Below are 16729 nucleotides of genomic sequence, written 5' to 3'. Positions count from 1 at the left end.
CCACCCAGCGGCCATTAAAGTCATCAGCAGAGGTCAGACCAACAGCTCCGGTTTATTTATACAGCAAATCATAAGAAATAAAATCATTACTGTGTACAGGTTTTAAAATTGGACAATGATCATCTCATCTCTGTACAGACATAAAATACAGTTCAGACAATATGAAAAAAATTGTGTATCAGCCCATAGCTGATATTTCCTGAACACTAACTGGTCACAAATACAGAGGTTATGATAATACCAATGATCCAGACATGATACAAATGGACACGCCTCTACATACAGACTGTGTTTAAAGGCAAGATTCTGTTGTATTAAAATGAAAACATAGAGAGAAATATAGAGAGAGAAACAAGGTCTATAAAAAAATTAAAGGGAAATGTAATTTTGACATGGCAAATTACGAGCTGCCTATAGAATGGTTCTAAAAATAAATTACCATCGTCACCATCATCACTGCACAGAACACCACATCTCAGCAAATACAGACACGGTCAGAGGGTAAACGTCCCTCCTTAAAACCAGTTTTCCTCCAGAAGCGTGTAGGTCACATCTGCACCTCCAGGAAAAAAATTCTTGTTTCTGACATGCTCCTCTTCCTCTGCGGCCCTGTGAGCAGCGTGCAGCTCCTGCAGGACGGTGAAAAGCTCCGCCACGGCGTCCGATTCCCCCCGGCCTGAAAAAGAAGGTGGTCTGATTTCTTTCTGCTGTGAGAACTTGGACTGCGGCGCTCTCAGCTCATTACGTACCTTCTGCAGACTCTTCACCTTCCCTCCGCTTCCTCAATTCGGAGTATTTGTCCCTAAAAACCATACGTTGTTTCATTATGCACGTGCACATTCCCGAAATGCAAAACAACGGAGGCATCACCTCATGACCGGCTGCACGCCGAGCAGATGTCGGAATATGAACTGGGCCTGGAGTTCGTGGTCCGGCGGGTCGTACCACTCCTGCAACATCACGCCGCCGTTGGTGCGGTCACACCCCGGATCTGGGCGAGAATAAGAGCGTGCGGGTGAGATGCGGTGCAGGAAGCGGCCGGACTGTGAAGGGACGATGGCCGCAGTACCGGTTCTGTCCTTCTGGTGGCAGCAGCTCCACCTGTCTGCCTTGTAGACGCCGGGGTGGTAGCAGCTCAGCGTGTCGGCGTTGCGGCTGCACGCCTTCCTCAGGGTGGAGAGCCAGTGGTTGAGCTCGTTCATGCTCTGAAACGGGGAACGTGGCAGATGGTGGAACGAGATACCAATCAGAGAACTCTGAACTCGCTCTTATCTAAAACGTCCTGTGATGTAATGACCTTGCAGTCGAGGTAAAGCGTCTCCATCTGGCCGCTCTCCTCGCTCCAGATGATCTGCATGACGTTGGCGCTGCCGAAGCTCTTCTCCTCCACCTTCTCGACTGCCTTCACCTTGCCCAGAGAGATGAAGGAACTTTTCTGTGGAATGGAGAGGAGAGCGTGACTGTGAGGACCACGTTCCCTGGCCTACTGACATCAAATTGAAATTGTGTTTCATCATCAAATGAGTGAAAGTGAATTGCAATGCAATTGTCATTCTGAGACGCTGCAGCACAGCACACAGTGACATGGTGAAACGTGTCCTCTGTATTTAGGCACCTGGGGAGCAGTGTGTGGGGACGGTACCTTCACCTTTGTCTACAAGGCAGAGACGACCCAAGCGACACACTGATTATAGATATATAAGTGAAGTGATTGTCACAAAGCAGCACAGCACACGGTGCACACAGTGAAATTTGTCCTCTGTATTTAACCATCACCCTGAGTTAAGAGTGGGCAGCCATGACAGGCGCCCGGGGAGCAGTGTGTGGGGACGGTGCTTTGCTCAGTGGCACCTGAGCGGGTTATAGATATATGATGGCGGGGTTATAGATATATGGTTGCGGGGTTATAGATATATGATGGCGGGGTTATAGATATATGGTTGCGGGGTTATAGATATATGATGGCGGGGTTATAGATATATGGTTGCGGGGTTATAGATATATGATGGCGGGGTTATAGATATATGGTTGCGGGGTTATAGATATATGATGGCGGGGTTATAGATTTATGGTTGCGGGGTTATAGATATATGATGGCGGGGTTATAGATATATGATGGCGGGGTTATAGATTTATGGTTGCGGGGTTATAGATATATGATGGCGGGGTTATAGATATATGATGGCGGGGTTATAGATTTATGGTTGCGGGGTTATAGATATATGGTAACAACAATATAACAATATAGATATAAGGTAACAACAATATAATAATAAGATAACCTTGTTTTAATTAAGAAATGTTGTTTTTGTCTGTTCTACTTGATACTATATTGATTGGGTTAAATAAAATTGCATTACTAAAAAATTGATTAAAAATACAGTTTTTTATTGACTAAAAGTAGACTAAAATATTTATAGATAATTCTGACTAAAATGGACTAAACCTGACTGGACTAAAATGAGTTTGGATGTGACTAAAATGACAGCTTGACACAAAGACTGAACAAAAAGTAAAAATAGACAGGCCGCCCAAAAACGACCCCAGCTGGTTGGAGCATCACCTTGGAGTTCTGAGTTCTGGAGTAGGACAGCGTGCTTCTGCTCAGGGTGACAAAGAACTTTGTTGAACGGGGAGGGTCATGGGCAGGCACTTGTCCTTGGTCCTGTGGAGGAACAAGAACCCCTCCTTCTCCAACGAGCCGCACTGGAGACTCATGCGGGCCTGCAGGCCGAGGTCTGAAACACCAAAGCAGAACCCTGAGAACCGGAGGTCACGGTCCAGGCTGGATAAGAACGGGACATATTTTAGAAGGTACCTTCTGCTTCAGTGTAGCTCACAGCCTGCTGATGAAGTCTTTGAGCTGGGCGATGCCCTGCTGGACGGCCGGCTGCAGGGGGACAATCCAGGGTTCTTTAGGGCAGCAGGCCAGCGTGTCCATGTTGGCGATGGACTGAACTGTCTGTGGAGGAATGGAGGAAAGATGAGTGGTGGAGATAGTACATCACGGTTCCGTTCTCTCGGAGGAAGCACCTTGGCCAGCAGGAGGAGCGTGCGGCTGGTCCTGGCGTCGGCGTGCTTGTCCCTCAGGTGGAAGAGTTTGGGGGACATGATGGCCGGGGAGATGAAGCGCAGACACAGGAAGCTTGTCACCGCGATGAACTTCACCTTCTGCAGGGGAACACGGTGGAGCTCAGCCCACTGGTCACGTGTTAGAGGACTTTATGTGCGGTTCTGCTCACACACCCGGTACTCGGGCTCGGGGAAGCGGTTCTCCACGCGCTCGTACAGCTGCCGGAAGGCGTGGCACAGCAGGGCGGGGCAGTAGGAGGCTGACTGCTGGATGGCGTGGAGCAGCTCGGAGAGGTAGGACTGGAGGTGGCCGACGCTCTGCTGGATTATCTCAGCTTCGGTGTGGACCCGGTGGAGACCTGTACACCTGACACACACACACACACACACACACACACACTGAGCTGCCACTGCGACCATAAACCAGGCGACTGCGGTGAGGTTCTGAAGTCTGAGTAGAACCCTACCCCGCCTCCCTCAGCTCCACCTTGTTGGGGGTCCAGCTCCACGTATCGCTTCTCCTCGTAGATCCTGTTGATGACGGGACCCAGGAGCTTGTGCAGATACTGCATCCCGGCCACCTGCCAGCAAAACGTGGAGGAATCAGCAGTCGACAGACTCCACACAAACATCTTCATCCGGATTTACCTTCAAAAACGACTCCATGGATTTGGAAGCCAGAGAGTTGCTCCGAAAAAGGGTGTTTGGCTCACCTGGAAAACAGAATTCTGCTGGGACCAGAAATCTGAACATTTTCCAGACAGAAATTCATAAATGCATAAAGGAAGAGACAAACACATCATCAAAAAACTATACAACTAGAAACTGAGGAATTATGGGAGATTAATTTGGATTTCAGGGCCATGTGACCTGCTCCAACTCACTGGTCTTGTCCAGCTCCAGTTTGAACAAGACGTCCAGGAACTCTGTGACCTGCCCCTGACCCAGGAACAGATTGACCAGGTTGGTGGCCACTTCCTGTCGGCTCTCGGCGGTGGTGGTCTCGTCGATGAGCAGGATCAGGTCTGGACAGTTACCCTGCAGATCAGTCAGAATGACAGTGTGTGCGCGAGTGTGTACGCGAGTGTGTACGCGAGTGTGTACGTGTGTCAGCTGACTCACGTTGAGGTGGGAGAGCACAGACTGGCGCAGCAGCTGGGTGAGCGGCTGGTAGCAGCTGGGCGGCAGCACCGTCTCGTCCCTGAGCCTCAGCTGCAGCCGCAGGGCCCCCAGAGCCCCCCTGAGACCAGAGAGCAGACATGAGCATCGTGCCCCGCGGCGATGGAGAACCCAGCTCTGGAGAACCCAGCTATGGAGCTCTGACTCATCTCCGCCCTTCCTGCTTAAAAGGGCCTGCGGTCGTGAGGGGGCGGGGCTTTTATTATGGAGTAAACGCTGAGCTTCAAGTTCAGAGGTCAGAGTTCCGCATTTATCTCCGGGGAAACGTGTTTATCTGTGACGGGCCCGGCGCCCGATGCCGCGACAGATGGGCGACAAAAAGATCCAATCAGGGAGAAGATGTCAGTGGGGCAAAACATCAACAAGAAGAACCACAACAGCGGCGGGATTAGAGCCACATAATCCCAGGAATTTTCATCACGTTTCGGTTTCAGTTTGTAATCCATCCGTTTTGGAACAAAAAATTCATTTTAAATGATTTAAAAAACTGAAATGAGATTTTACACTTTCTTATGATCTGCACTGATGCCACCGCCCTGCCAGTTCTCGGGTCTCCAAAATGGAACCATTTACATAAGAACCTGCGTCAGCGGCCCGTGGCGCTTCTCGATAATCCGTAACGTGGATCCGCATGGCAGGACGAGGGAGGATTTACTCCGTGAGGGGATTAGAACAGACGCCCCAGAGAGGGCGGGGTTCTGGTTCCGGAGGGGTCCATGGAATCGTGGCTCGGTCAGCTCTACTCACTCGTGGTGGTTTGTGTTTGGGTTTGTCGGGCCCCCAGACGGAACCAGCCTTCCTCCTGCTGCGCCAACTGCAGCCCGCTGATGTTGAACAGAACCTGTGAATGAACAGAACTTTACACACGGGTTCTAATTGCATCGGAACATGCTAGAGAAGAAGCCAGCACCACCAGTCAGAACAGATTCACTGATTCTTGTCAGTGAACACTGACTCACTGATTCTCTTTTTTGAATCTATTCTGTGAGTCTAGTTCAGTTTCGTGTTTATATGAAATATGAGCGAAGCTCTGACTCACGATGGCCGTTTCAGGACATGCTAGAGAAGAAGCCAGCACCACCAGTCAGAACATACTGAAGATGTTTGCAATTGTCTTTATATTAAATGTCAGTGAACAGCGACTCACTGATTTGTTCTGTGAGTCTAGTTCAGTTTCGTGTTTATATGAAATATGAGCGAAGCTCTGACTCGTGATGGGCGTTTCAGAACATGCTAGAGAAGAAGCCAGCACCATCAGTCAGAACAGATTCACTGATTCTTGTCAGTGAACACTGACTCACTGATTCTCTTTTTTGAATCTATTCTGTGAGTCTAGTTCAGTTTCGTGTTTATATGAAATATGAGCGAAGCTCTGACTCGTGATGGGCGTTTCAGAACATGCTAGAGAAGAAGCCAGCACCACCAGTCAGAACAGATTCACTGATTCTTGTCAGTGAACACTGACTCACTGATTCTCTTTTTTGAATCTATTCTGTGAGTCTAGTTCAGTTCGTGTTTATATGAAATATGAGCGAAGCACTGATTCGTGTTGGGCGTTTCAGAACATGCTAGAGAAGAAGCCAGCACCACCAGTCAGAACAGATTCACTGATTCTTGTCAGTGAACACTGACTCACTGATTCTCTTTTTTGAATCTATTCTGTGAGTCTAGTTCAGTTTCGTGTTTATATGAAATATGAGCGAAGCTCTGACTCGTGATGGGCGTTTCAGAACATGCTAGAGAAGAAGCCAGCACCACCAGTCAGAACAGATTCACTGATTCTTGTCAGTGAACACTGACTCACTGATTCTCTTTTTTGAATCTATTCTGTGAGTCTAGTTCAGTTTCGTGTTTATATGAAATATGAGCGAAGCTCTGACTCGTGATGGGCGTTTCAGAACATGCTAGAGAAGAAGCCAGCACCACCAGTCAGAACAGATTCACTGATTCTTGTCAGTGAACACTGACTCACTGATTCTCTTTTTTGAATCTATTCTGTGAGTCTAGTTCAGTTTCGTGTTTATATGAAATATGAGCGAAGCTCTGACTCGTGATGGGCGTTTCAGAACATGCTAGAGAAGAAGCCAGCACCACCAGTCAGAACAGATTCACTGATTCTTGTCAGTGAACACTGACTCACTGATTCTCTTTTTTGAATCTATTCTGTGAGTCTAGTTCAGTTTCGTGTTTATATGAAATATGAGCGAAGCTCTGACTCGTGATGGGCGTTTCAGAACATGCTAGAGAAGAAGCCAGCACCACCAGTCAGAACAGATTCACTGATTCTTGTCAGTGAACACTGACTCACTGATTCTCTTTTTTGAATCTATTCTGTGAGTCTAGTTCAGTTTCGTGTTTATATGAAATATGAGCGAAGCTCTGACTCGTGATGGGCGTTTCAGAACATGCTAGAGAAGAAGCCAGCACCACCAGTCAGAACAGTTTCACTGATTCTTGTCAGTGAACACTGACTCACTGATTCTCTTTTTTGAATCTATTCTGTGAGTCTAGTTCAGTTTCGTGTTTATATGAAATATGAGCGAAGCTCTGACTCGTGATGGGCGTTTCAGAACATGCTAGAGAAGAAGCCAGCACCACCAGTCAGAACAGATTCACTGATTCTTGTCAGTGAACACTGACTCACTGATTCTCTTTTTTGAATCTATTCTGTGAGTCTAGTTCAGTTTCGTGTTTATATGAAATATGAGCGAAGCTCTGACTCGTGATGGGCGTTCAGAACATGCTAGAGAAGAAGCCAGCACCACCAGTCAGAACAGATTCACTGATTCTTGTCAGTGAACACTGACTCACTGATTCTCTTTTTTGAATCTATTCTGTGAGTCTAGTTCAGTTTCGTGTTTATATGAAATATGAGCGAAGCTCTGACTCCGTGATGGGCGTTTCAGAACATGCTAGAGAAGAAGCCAGCACCCACCAGTCAGAACAGATTCACTGATTCTTGTCAGTGAACACTGACTCACTGATTCTCTTTTTTGAATCTATTCTGTGAGTCTAGTTCAGTTTCGTGTTTATATGAAATATGAGCGAAGCTCTGACTCGTGATGGGCGTTTCAGAACATGCTAGAGAAGAAGCCAGCACCACCAGTCAGAACAGATTCACTGATTCTTGTCAGTGAACACTGACTCACTGATTCTCTTTTTTGAATCTATTCTGTGAGTCTAGTTCAGTTTCGTGTTTATATGAAATATGAGCGAAGCTCTGACTCGTGATGGGCGTTTCAGAACATGCTAGAGAAGAAGCCAGCACCACCAGTCAGAACAGATTCACTGATTCTTGTCAGTGAACACTGACTCACTGATTCTCTTTTTTGAATCTATTCTGTGAGTCTAGTTCAGTTTCGTGTTTATATGAAATATGAGCGAAGCTCTGACTCGTGATGGGCGTTTCAGAACATGCTAGAGAAGAAGCCAGCACCACCAGTCAGAACAGTTTCACTGATTCTTGTCAGTGAACACTGACTCACTGATTCTCTTTTTTGAATCTATTCTGTGAGTCTAGTTCAGTTTCGTGTTTATATGAAATATGAGCGAAGCTCTGACTCGTGATGGGCGTTTCAGAACATGCTAGAGAAGAAGCCAGCACCACCAGTCAGAACAGATTCACTGATTCTTGTCAGTGAACACTGACTCACTGATTCTCTTTTTTGAATCTATTCTGTGAGTCTAGTTCAGTTTCGTGTTTATATGAAATATGAGCGAAGCTCTGACTCGTGATGGGCGTTTCAGAACATGCTAGAGAAGAAGCCAGCACCACCAGTCAGAACAGATTCACTGATTCTTGTCAGTGAACACTGACTCACTGATTCTCTTTTTTGAATCTATTCTGTGAGTCTAGTTCAGTTTCGTGTTTATATGAAATATGAGCGAAGCTCTGACTCGTGATGGGCGTTTCAGAACATGCTAGAGAAGAAGCCAGCACCACCAGTCAGAACAGATTCACTGATTCTGTCAGTGAACACTGACTCACTGATTCTCTTTTTTGAATCTATTCTGTGAGTCTAGTTCAGTTTCGTGTTTATATGAAATATGAGCGAAGCTCTGACTCGTGATGGGCGTTTCAGAACATGCTAGAGAAGAAGCCAGGCACCACCAGTCAGAACAGATTCACTGATTCTTGTCAGTGAACACTGACTCACTGATTCTCTTTTTGAATCTATTCTGTGAGTCTAGTTCAGTTTCGTGTTTATATGAAATATGAGCGAAGCTCTGACTCGTGATGGGCGTTTCAGAACATGCTAGAGAAGAAGCCAGCACCACCAGTCAGAACAGATTCACTGATTCTTGTCAGTGAACACTGACTCACTGATTCTCTTTTTTGAATCTATTCTGTGAGTCTAGTTCAGTTTCGTGTTTATATGAAATATGAGCGAAGCTCTGACTCGTGATGGGCGTTTCAGAACATGCTAGAGAAGAAGCCAGCACCACCAGTCAGAACAGATTCACTGATTCTTGTCAGTGAACACTGACTCACTGATTCTCTTTTTTTGAATCTATTCTGTGAGTCTAGTTCAGTTTCGTGTTTATATGAAATATGAGCGAAGCTCTGACTCGTGATGGGCGTTTCTGTAAAGCGCGAGTTGGTGCGTCACCTTTCCCAAGAAGTCGTTTCCTGCTGACGAGGTCCCAGTCCCAGACCTCGACACTCAGAGACGAGTCGGCCGCCGCATCATCCAGCTCGAAACTCGAAGCTCTCGTTCCAGCGGGGGTAACACGACTTTCTTCAACCACCTGACGACACACACACACACACACACACACTGTGTAGTGTGTTCTCCTGTGCTGGAAAGTGTGTGAGTGTGGACTCACTGTACTCTCGTGTGTTTTGCCGTTGTACTGGACTCTGACGAAGGGATCAGAAGCTCCGTTCCGGTCTTTTCTTGCAAGGTCTCTAAACAGAAGTGGAGTTTGGACGTGAAATCATGTGACTGATTTATGGAAATAAAAAGCAGCGCGGCAGCTACTGAGGGGTCTTCTCCTCACCGGGCCTCCAGAACCTGGCAGCGCAGCCGGGGTCGGAACGTCCCCAGTCTCCCAGCACCGACATGTGCAGGTGGATCTCGCCCTGAACCTCATCATCTGGGGGTCGATCTCGGTGAGGTTCACCCAGCCGTCAAGGCCTACGACCCAAACACATGGCAACGGCGAACATAAATCCTGAGCGAACGACCCCGCCCACACAGTCAGTTCCTCAACACACACGCGGCACACACACCACACCCACACCACACCACACCACACACACACGCACACACGCACACACACACACACACGCACACACACGCCACACGCACACGCACACACACGCACGCACACACACCACATGCACACACAACACACATGCACACCCACATACACACCACACACACGCACACGCACGCGTACACACGCACGCACACACCCACACAACACAACCACGCACGCACACCACACGCGCACACACACATGCACACACGCACACACACACACGCGCACACACACATGCACACCACGCACACACACACACACACACACGCACACACACGCACACACACACACACACGCACACACACACACCACGCACGCGTACACACGCACGCACACACACACACACAAACACCACACACACCACCACACGCGCACACACACATGCACACACACCACACACACCACACAGCACACACGCACACGCACACACGCACGCACGCGTACACACACACACACACAACACACACACACTCACGCACACACACATCACGCGCACACACACATGCCACACAGCTGCGCACACCCACATGCACACACACGCACACACACACGACACACACACACAGCCACCACACACAACCCACACACACCACACACACACACGCACGCACACACACGCACGCACGCGTCACACAACTCACTCACGCACACACAAACACACACAAACACACACACAAACAACACACACACGCGCACACACACACAACACACATGCACACACCACACACAACACAACACACACACACACACACACACACACACACACACACACACGCACACGCAACACACACACGCACGCACACACACGTCCGCTGCACTTTCCCCTTCATCAGTATTGCAGGAAAGACCCGCGGTGTTTTATTGCTCTGCTACCGTGGGGCTGAATACACAACCTGTCCAGCAGAACTTTCCACCACGGAACCTTCTAAAAATAGCTAACACAACACACACACACACACACACACACACACTGCACAGCTGGAAAACAGTCCCTCTCAGGTCAGGGCTCGTGGTGACTTGTGGTGGGTCAGAACATTTTATTTCGGTCGCCACGGCCCCACGCTGGCTCCCGGCGGGTGACTCCACCCCCCCAGGCTGTCCCCGCGGCGACGCCCACGTCACATCAGCAGGCGACGTGTCAGCACCTTCTCACCTTGTGGTTTAGCGGTGAGCGAGTCCTTACTGACGGACACCTTCCCGATCACAATCGTCTCGACTGGGAATAAAAAACGGCAGATTTCAACCATGACTATATTAATAACATCATAACAGCATCTTGATAATATTATGATAATTGTAATTGATTGTATTTCATCTGTGAACCTGTGTTCTTTGGTTCATTTGATGAACCTCAGCCGGGTTCTTTTATGACGTAAAAGGATTGATTGACAGGTGGGTGTGGTCACCTGAGAGAGTCTTTCATCCAGCACGTGGAAGGAGACGGTGTGGAAGGACGGTGGGAGGTGGACGTTGTACTCTTCACCCCAGAACGGAGACAGAGTCTTCCAGATCGTCGCTGTTCTGGACACAACAGACTCACAGGAGTAAACCGGTGCTACACACACACATACATACATACTACACACACACACACTATACACACAATACACACACTACACACACACACACATTTACATCATTTACCAGACGCCCTTATCCAGAGCGACTTACAGTCAGTAGTTACAGGGACAGTCCCCACCTGGAGACACTCAGGGTTAAGTGTCCTGCTCAGGGACACGATGGTAGTAAGTGGGGTTTGAAACCTGGGTCTTCTGGTTCTTAGGCGAGTGTGTTACACACTAGGCTACTACCACCACACCCTATATACTATACGCATAATATACATACTACACACACGCACACCCACTATACAGACAATTTACATTTACGCCCATTTACCGGACGGCCGTATCCAGAGCGACTTACAACGTGCTTCCATGTCACCATGGATGAAGTGATCAGTTCTGGTTCACTAGGACCCCCAACTATGAATACCCCCCAACAATTCAAGAATATTTAGATTAAATTGTAATTTTCTTGTTGTCGAACTTTGTGTACAGAATCTACAACAGAGTGAATAAAATAGATGTATTCATAGTTGGGGTCACCTTGCTCATCAAGGTAGGACGCAAACCATTTCAATGCTGAGCCCCGAATTCCAGAGTCCTGTGGTTAACTATCAAATGCTGCAGAGAAGTCGAGAAGAATAAAAACAGATTCGAGTTCTGCTGTTCAGAGTCTCTGGAGAATGACCTGCTCTGAAGCCAGACTAGTTGGGGTCTAGGAAGTTGTTCTGAGACAGATGAAATGATAGATGATTGTAGACACGGCGCTCAAGGACTTTAGAAATAAATAAGAGAAGAGACACTGGTCAGTAGTTGTTGATGTCTGCAGGATCAGCAGTGAGTTTCTTGAGGATTGGAAGACAGATGGCACAGGACCAGATGTAATTTAAGGGGATATGGTCAGGAGATATTGTTGGGAGTATTGTGGATCGAAGTGGACAGGTGGTTGGATTGCCTGTAGATAGGATATAGATGATGTCACCTGATGTGAGTTTTGAAAATTGCAGTCGGCGAGTCTTCAGAGGGTACAGTAGGCGTTGTGGAGAATGTCTGGCAGATTTGCTCCATCTTCCCTTTGAGGAAGTTGGTAAAATCTTCAGCGGTTATGGAAGATGGAGCATAGGGAGTTGGAGGGTTCAATAAAGATGAGAAGATGTTGAGTCATTGAGGGTTGTGATCAGACAGAGATGATCCATATAATGGGATAGTGAGGTGAGGAGAGTGTTAGTGGCTGTGGCTAAGGAGAAGAACGGTGCACAGTCTTGGATCCAATCGGTAGAGTGAGGGTTGAGGACATAAAGTGGTGTTCAGAGATGTGAAGAGGGACGAAGACCAGGTCCAGGTGTTTTGTGTGTGGAAGAGCTGCTGCTATTGGCCAAGGAAAAAGAGTGGAGAAGGGGAAGAAGGCAAGATGATTGGAGTTTGCCAAGTGGAAGGTTGAAGTCACCTCTGAGATTTAAAGGGGTTGTCCGTGGGGAGATTGCTGAGCAGAAGGTTCAGTTCATCAATTAAGGTTCCAAGTGACCCCGGGGGGCGAGATATGACGAAGGATATGATGAGAAGGATGTTCACCGGAGAAGAAACAGAGGACTGCATGGAACTCAAAGGAAGAGAGCCTGTGGTGTGAAGGACACATTCTGAGATAGTAAGAGGCCAGTACCACCCATCTTTCCTAGGAGTGAGGGAGAAACTATGGGCAGAAGAGAGAGCAGCAGGTGTAGCTGTATTCTGCTGCATGAATATGTTCTCCTAAGTTACTGAGATGGGTTTCAAACACATAATGGCAGTAAAAGTGAGAAGGTGAAAATGGAAGATTAAGAGAAAGATACAAGGTTTGGATCCAAAGGCTCCTGGTTACCACTATAGGACTGGTCTTAACTCTTGTATTTGGAAACATCATGTGACCATGTAGAAAATGTATCGGACGCATTGCGGTGCATCGATATCGAGACATTGATAATCGTGATCGAATCAAATTGTAAGACCAGTTTACACCTCTACTATACATACACACACACACACACACACACACACACACTATATGCCCCGGCACCAAATATACAATAAAAACAAAGACACACACACACAGTACAGCTACATGCAGAACACTGGACCCAGAATTACTGATTAACTGTGAGATATTTTAGGTTCTGTAGGTTTATTTAACCTTATTCACACAAACTGGTGGTGAGAACAAGGAAGTCAAACGTTAACGCTGTGTAAACACACACACACACACACACAATTCTGTAAAGAAGCACTGCCAGGTCTCCTCCACTCAGTTTCTACCGAACGTGGAACTCTGCTGAATTACAAACCACAGATTTTTCTGTTTCCTGAGTAATGACTAATAATAAATGTACACATTTCCAGCATTTTCCAGACGCCCTTCTCCAGAGAGACTTACAGTCAGTAGTGACAGGGACAGTCCCCCCCCTGGAGACATTCAGGGTTAAGTGTCGTGCTCAGGGACACAATGGTAGTCAGTGGGGTGTGAACCTGGGTCTTCTGGTTATAGGCGAGAGGCTACTACCACCCACAGCACTTTTCCACAGCGCCGTACAATCACAGTGACAGGGACAGTCCCCCTGGAGACACTGGTACTGCTGGCAGTGAACCTGGACTTTGTGGCTAGGTTATGACGCGGGGAGTGTTCATGACTGGTAAAGGAGAGCGGGGCGTGGCCCGGTACCTGATGATGGCCTCGTTGTCGATCCGGACGATGCAGTAGGGGTCACTGCTGCCGCTTCTGCAACACAGAACAGGGGAGGAGGGTGAGGCGGCGCCCGGTTCTACCACCGTCGCTCCCAGTCCTGCTCAGACATGAAAGACCGCGGCCGCCCTTTCATCCCATATGCCACAGACCCCGGGCCGGGCCCTCCGGAGAGACAAAGGTCCCCGGCAAAGGGCAGCCAGGCGTCCTTTCAGACAGACGTCCTTTCATGACCAGACACGGAGAGTCACGTTAACACGACCGAACCTCATCATGAGAACAGCAGGTGAGGGTCTCGCCGAAGTGGCAGTTGAACCACGTCCTTGTCTCGGCGCCACCTGCAGAACCACGGCAGAGACAAAGGAACTTTGGGGTTTCCTCCCTCTTCTCTTCTAACTACATACAATCTTACTGTCGTTTACTTTTACAGCGTTTACCAGCCGCCCTTATCCAGAGCGACAGTCTCCCCATGGAGACACTCAGGGTTAAGTGTCCTGCTCAGGGACACGATGGTAGTAAGTGGGGTTTGAACCTGGGTCTTCTGGTTCATAGGCGAGTGTGTTACCCACTAGGTTACTACCACCCTCTACTGTTACCACTGTTAATAATATTGAACCGGAATGTGGGCCTGCTGGGAGAGAGAAGGCGTTCTGCCACGGAAGGAACCGGAACCGGAATGTGGGCCTGCTGGGAGAGAGAACACGTTCGGCCCCGGAAAGGAACTGGAGAAGACGTTCCGCCCCGGAAGGAACCGGAACATGGGGCCTGCTGGGAGAGAGAAGACGTGCCGCCACGGAAGGAACCGGAACCGGAATGTGGGCCTGCTGGGAGAGAGAAGACGTTCCGCCCCGGAAGGAACCGGAACATGGGGCCTGCTGGGAGAGAGAAGACGTGCCGCCACGGAAGGAACCGGAACCGGAATGTGGGCCTGCTGGGAGAGAGAACACGTTCCGCCCCGGAAAGAGGAACTGAAGAAGAGAAGACGTTCCGCCCCGGAAGGAACCGGAACATGGGGCCTGCTGTATGAGAGAATATGTTCTGGGGACGGCCCTGAAGCTTTGGTGATGGTGACAGCGGCTGCTTGGCTGTGGACCCGGTGGGTTTCTGCTGAAGGAACCGGGTTGAGTGTCACATTAATAAAAAAGGATCGTTTTACTTTGTACTGCACAACTTTTAACGATCAGGAACTTAGTTCCTCTAAAGATGGAGAAATAAAACAGGAACTGGGACTCCAAAGAAACCATAAATAATATATATTTTTGAAATCCTACAACTCCAAGATGTTAAGGGTCGATATTTCTTACAGAACAACTGAAACGGTGAGATGATGAATGAGCAGCCCACCCCGACCCACCTCGTCCATCTTCATCATCGCAGCATAAACCAAAATTCAAGCCAGAAACGCGACTCACATGTCTTTAATCGGCAGGTTCTTTTCCTTCCACGATGCGGATGAATAAAGTGCTCCGTTTGGTCATCGCGCCGCCCGGCAGCAGCGTCCCCGTCAGCGGACCAGACGCGCCGCTACCTTCTCCATCACCCCCCGGCTGCCCTGGACCGACTCAGCCCTGCAGCTCGCCGCTCCGGCTGCCGCCTGCGGGGCGGGGGCGTGACAGTGGGCGTGGCGGGGGCGGGGCCGCGGCGCTCAGCGCGCCGTGTGATTGGCCAGGCGAGCCGTGACGTCAAAGTTGGTGTAGATTTATGGGAAATGCAGTCAACAAACAATTGTCTGTTTATTTGTGACATGCGAAAATGTAATAAAAGTTGATTTTTATTAATTCAGCGAGAAAGATGGCTGCTTCATGAAGGACATAGACCAGATTATAAAAAAAGATAACCCCCGTTTTACAACAATTTCATTTAATGAATTACAGTTCACTACTATGACTACTATTTTCAAATGATACATAAAAACGCAAATAAACCACATATATGTTTTAATAATTATTGTAGCCACAATTCAGACATGTTTCAAAATTTTACTGGGAAAACTAAACCAATTTCTTTTACAAAAACAGACCAAGAGTATTCCAATCATAACAGTTAAAAACAAGAATAAATCTGCGTGTTACAGAGATTCCATCACTCGGCTGGTGCTGCGGGACGCCTGCTGATTAATTCTTCCCCTCCTGCTCGTATGATGGGTTAACATGGACCTCCGGGTTCTTCAGGTTGTGGGTGCTGTACTGTGGGACTCGCAGGGATCCGACAAACAGGAACTGGCTTCCTGTCGGCCAGCAACTGAAACCAGAGGAAAGGACCCCAGAACATCAGCTGGAGCTACAGGCCCAGACGATCAGAACAGCTTTTCTTGGGAATGTACGGAGTGGCTGTGAGGGATCAGGCAACGTCCGGTTCCAGCTGGGAGGAACGATACGGACGGTAAAGACTCACAAAGCCAGGATGAGCATGGCCATCAGCAGGAGGAGCAGCAGGCCCAGAGCAACACTCAGGACGGCAGTGATGACGATCATCGCCGCAGATCTTCCAGCCAGACTGTCGTCAATGGCGGCAGGATCCTTCACTGGAAACAACAACCACCGGAGGAAGCGTCAGAGTTTTGGCGTGATCAACAAAACCGGACCAGAGACCCCAAACTCACGGCTGTAGAGAGAAACATCGTCCCGACCAGCGAGATTCCGCTCGAATCGGTGTGAACTGTCCATCGAGTCGACAAGAAGATATTTTAAACCTGAAACGAGGAGCAACGCAGCATTATGAAGTCGTTCCGCAGAGAATAACGTCGGTGTGAACAGGAGAGGTCAGATGCCGACCTGACGGTGGAACCCACAGGCAGGAACCCGTTACAGTTCGTGGTGGAGCAGCTGCCCTCCGACCCGACTTGGAAGAAGTTTAGGGCGGGGCGGCTGGGAGCAGAGGTCTGCCCGACCGGCCACACGGGTCAGAAAGTAGTTCCTGGAGGAGCTGCTCGCGA

At 48.7% G+C, this 16729-nt stretch overlaps 1 pseudogene; it reads right to left on the bottom strand.

Moving 5' to 3' along the window:
* Positions 1 to 328: 328 nt before the first annotated feature.
* On the bottom strand, positions 329 to 15272 carry LOC114780406 (ras GTPase-activating protein 4-like; annotated as a pseudogene).
* Positions 15273 to 16729: the final 1457 nt, after the last annotated feature.

Source organism: Denticeps clupeoides, unplaced genomic scaffold (genome assembly GCF_900700375.1).
Source record: "Denticeps clupeoides unplaced genomic scaffold, fDenClu1.1, whole genome shotgun sequence".
In the NCBI taxonomy this organism is placed as follows: domain Eukaryota; kingdom Metazoa; phylum Chordata; class Actinopteri; order Clupeiformes; family Denticipitidae; genus Denticeps; species Denticeps clupeoides.
Note: the sequence above shows the minus strand (reverse complement) of the source record. Positions and strands in the feature narration are given on the sequence as shown.